General features: G+C 36.5%; 1 pseudogene; it reads left to right on the top strand.

Annotated features, from left to right (window-relative positions):
• The first annotated feature begins 258 nt into the window (after positions 1 to 258).
• LOC118354550 (enhancer of rudimentary homolog) lies at positions 259 to 1,818 on the top strand (annotated as a pseudogene).
• The last annotated feature ends 3,006 nt before the right edge of the window (positions 1,819 to 4,824 follow it).

Below are 4,824 nucleotides of genomic sequence, written 5' to 3'. Positions count from 1 at the left end.
CTCAATTTTTCCTAAGCTGAATCTTATAAAATCCTGAAATATGGTTAAAGGAAATACAGGGCAATGAGGTTCATAGACTTGCATTTGAAAAATCAAATATACTCATGATGTAATGAATTTTAAAAAATCATTACCTAACTCTCTTCACACAAAAGATTTAGAAGCGATAACTACCTCAGGGACAAGGAGTGCCCCTAGTGTACAGATTGTGGTTTCTAAATACCATTTCCACAAAACACTCCTGAAATCCTTGGAAAGATGGCTGATTTCAGGTCTGGTGCAGTAAGTTTATATAAGCCTAGAACATCCTATCATTCCATCCTATCATTCCAGAATGCTATCCACATTCACTGGGTCATGTCAAGAGATAATAAATAAGGGACTCCCAGTGGCCAAAGATGAGATGGTCCATGCATCAAAAAGCATAACTCTAATAGATAAAAACACATCAAACACATCTTTTAAAAAAAACTATGAAGTCACACTGTTTTCCACAGTGGCTTTAACAATTTACATTCCCACTGACAATGTACCCTTTTTCTCCACATCCTCCCCAACACTTATTATTTCTTGTCTCGTGCACTGAAACTAAAAGAATTACACTCAAATACAAAAAATATACAAACATACATGTCACACCAGGTTAAAAAATCTATGAGGTCATAATGATATATTAAAAAAAAATCAGTGGTTCCATTTGAAAGTCTTTTAGGGCACCAACCTCTCATTCTAAAATTTGACAAAGGGGGGAAATTATCCCACCTTTCCTGTATTAACTATATTCCAGTGTAATCAAATAATTGACAAAAAATAATTCTTCTTTATAGAAGAATTCCTCTTAGTAATTACAGAAGGGATGATTGAATCAGAATATCTATATTTTTTTAGCCCCTAATGAAATAATGGCTCCAGACAATGGTCATCTAGGGTGGCTAAAGCCATCTGTGGAATGATGCATAGATCAGGCCAACAATATTTGAAACCTCTGGTGAATCTTCACATTACAAAAAATAAAACAAGATAAAATACAACACAATGAAAAGATAGTGCATCAAACATCATATGCCCTTGATATGATATAATAATGAGTCCACAGCATCACTTATGAAATGTTCTACCAAAAAATTGGACTTGAATATCATCAAGCATCTCAATATAACTACCAGTTAATAGGAAATATACAGATGAACATGTCAAATGACACCACAGAGATGTAACTGGCCAATCCCAGAGTGTAAAATATGCAATGGGGCACAAGATCCAGTTTCTTCAATAAATAAGTGCATTAAAAAAAAAAGAGAGAGAGAGGGAGGGAAAGGGTTACAGATTTAAAGAATTTTAGGAAACACCAAATGTGATATGTGGACTTTATTTGAATCCTGATTCAAATAAATCAATTTAATAAAAAATGTAATGGAACAACAAGGTAAATTTAGTAAATACTGAAAACATATTTAATCATATTAAAGAAATAGTGTTGCACTGGTGGTGTAGGTAGTATTGGCAGCAGGAGAATTTGGGGCCAAGTTTCACACCATTTTGCTGAACAGCCCCCCAAGAGGCCAGAAGGCAGGATTTATGCTATGACTCTGTGAAGGAATCCATTGACTGCATTTGTAAAATTATGAAGATCATCTGAAGATCCCCTCTATCACATATGATATCAGTAAGTTGGTTGATTTTACCCATGATTTGGTAGACCTCAGCTGCCTTGTTTATGGAGCTGATATCCACGCATACCAGCCTTATAACAAAGTCTGGAATAAAGAAAAGATCTACATGTGTCTTCGTGGGCAGGCCCAACAGGCCCGGAAATAGCTGAGCTGGAAGCATGGGGTGTTGGGGGTGGGCTTGAACACGCATATACACTGTGCTACAGTGGAAGTTTTGTGTTACAGCAATCCTGTTTCCATTGTGGTATACCACAGCCAGGATTGCATGGAGTAGATGAAATGTGAGGATCTTGATCAATCTGAAACCCCCATGGCCCTCTTTCCCCCCTCTTCTTTAATGTAAGCATTTTTATAATTTAGATGGAAGTTGTTTTTTTCAGTTAATTTTGGTTCCAATCCTTCAAACTCTCCATATCTGCTTTATAACATTCACTGCACTAATCCTTCTTCAAGTTGGGGTGGGAGTGGAGACAGTTTAGTTGCATCTTCAAGAAAAGTCTTAGTGAAAAACAAATAAATGTTCTTTAGGTCTTTTTTTTTTTTTTTAAAGAACTAGTGTTAAGGATTTTTTTTTTGGTAAGGAGGGGGCTCTAACAATGATTTAAAAAATACTGTCTTTTCTCTCAGAGATACATACTGATATATTTAAGGGTGAGGTAATATTGTGTCTAGTATTTACTTCATAATTATCCAATAGGTGGGGGTAAGGCATAGGAGAGACAGTGTAGATGAAACACGACTGGACACATGCTGATAATAGATGAAACACCATGCCATGCACTGATCTGGGCAACAGGCATATGGAGGTTTATCATACTATTTTTTCTAATTTCATGTATGCTCAAAACTTCCATAATAATTTTCTTTTTCAAAAAAGCAGCTGAAGAAAAATTAACTGTCCAGAAGTTTCACTGAAACTGTGATAATGCCACTTTCCTCTTATACCAGGGAGAAGGAAGTCTACCTAGGCCTTCAAGTTTTCAGGCAGCAAATTTGTGATTCCCTTCTCTCTCTCTCTAATCCCTAAATGTTGCCTGTATTGTCAAGCACTCAAGGCTAACTCCATAATCATCACGGTACATATGTCTATCCCACCACTGGTATTTGACAAGGATGAAAACTTTACTTCGGGAGTATCCTGACTCAGTTATGTGTAGCAGGATGAAAACCTTTCTGAACCCTGAACAGACTTGGAATTAATTGACCCTCCAGTATTAATTGAAGGCCTTGGCTGAGTGAGAAAAAATAAATAAAGTAAGTCTTGACAAGCAATCATTAAAAGGCACTTGGTCAGCCTGGTGACAGATCTCTGCTGGAGAGCTCAAGAACTGTCTTCTCATAACTTCTCACTGAAAGAGCGAAAACATTTCCTTCCCCTGCTCCCATCAGCCTCTGGAGTCGTTGCTTTACGGAAACAAGGCTCAAAGTTTCTACCCTTCCATTCTGATAAAGTACAGAATTAATTAGGATTACACAATCTCGAAATCCATACATAGGGATTCTTTTTGTTCGAATATATCATGTGTTAGACAGTGACACCTATTGGTCAAGTGCAGTATTGTAAACTAGGACTGCTGAATATGGTAATACAGCCATCTCTAACTCAGACACAATAGAAAAAAGGCCAGACTAAATCCATGGCAGAAAAAAAAAAAAATCACTTTAATATGCATTTATCACCTTCAAATAGTCTAGGTAATTCCACCTAGACTAAAGGTGAGGTGGGTTGTTTCTTGACCCTTACAGGAAGATTTTTGATGAGCACATCAAATAGCCTGAACTGTAGTGATATTGCCTTTAAATTGCAATTAAATCTTTTTAAATGGGTGTTCCCAAAGTACTTAGAGCCACTTTGTTCTCTTAAGTGGAAAAATCACAGCCCAATCTCAAATCAGTTTTTGAGTGAATGTTATTTATTTTAAAATCTACCTGAAAATTCACAAATTCCAAGCTTGTAGAATCCAAATTAATAAAAAAATATATATTCCATACTCAAATTAGACAAATGATTAGGAGAGTACATTTGAGCATTATAAATGTTCAATGTGAATATGGAAAGAGGGAGTTTCTAAGTATGAAATAAATAACCTCAATCAATTATAGATAGGAAGGATAAATCCTCTCATTGAGGGATCAAACTGTAGGAGCAAAGATTAGGAAATATGAAAAGTAAAATCTCACCCAATTGTCCAGCCATCAACTTGATCCCCTCCCTCATCAAAAGTTCTTACTTTTTTCATTAGAATGATTTTATATTGCTTACAGAAATAATTTCTAGGGACACCTGGGTGGCTCAGAGTTTAAGCATCTGCCTTCGACTCAGGGCATGATCCTGGAGTCCCGGGATCGAGTCCTACGTTGGGCTCCCTGCATGGAGCCTGCTTCTCCCTCTGCCTGCGTCTCTCCCTCTCTCTCTCTTTCTGTCTCTCATGAATAAATAAATTTTAAAAATCTTTAAAAAATAATAATTTCTATAACATGGTATAATTTATAAATTTGTTTACATTACAGGATAAATATACATATGTGATATAAATATACATTTTCATATGTATCACATAAATATATGAAAATATATTTACAACATAAAATTACATCATAAAATAATTTTAATAATGAAGTCAATGCGAAAACTGGGTTCAGTCTAAGTAATTTGTTTTATAAATCCCACTTTTTTATTGGAGTTCAATTTGCTAACATATAGCATAACATGCAGTGCTCCTCCCATCAAGTGCCCCCCTCAGTGCCCATCACCCAGTCACCCACACCCCCCTTCCACCTCCCCTTCCACCACCCCTTGTTTGTTTCCCAGAGTTAGGAGTCTCTCATGTTCTGTCTCCCTCTCTGATATTTCCCACTTATATTTTCTCCTTTCCCCTTTATTCCCTTTCACTATTTTTTATATTCCCTAAATGAATGAGACCATATAATGTTTGTCCTTCTCCGATTGACTTATTTCACTCAGCATAATACCCTCCAGTTCCATCCACGTTGAAGCAAATGGTGGGTATCTGTCGTTTCTAATGGCTGAGTAATATTCCATTGTATACATAGACCACATCTTCTTTATCCATTTCATCTTTCGATGGACACCGAGGCTCCTCCCACAGTTTGGCTATTGTGGACATTGTTGCTATAAACATCGGGGTGC

Source organism: Canis lupus, chromosome 4 (genome assembly GCF_003254725.2).
Source record: "Canis lupus dingo isolate Sandy chromosome 4, ASM325472v2, whole genome shotgun sequence".
NCBI lineage: Eukaryota > Metazoa > Chordata > Mammalia > Carnivora > Canidae > Canis > Canis lupus.
This window is presented reverse-complemented; position numbering and strand designations above follow the sequence as displayed.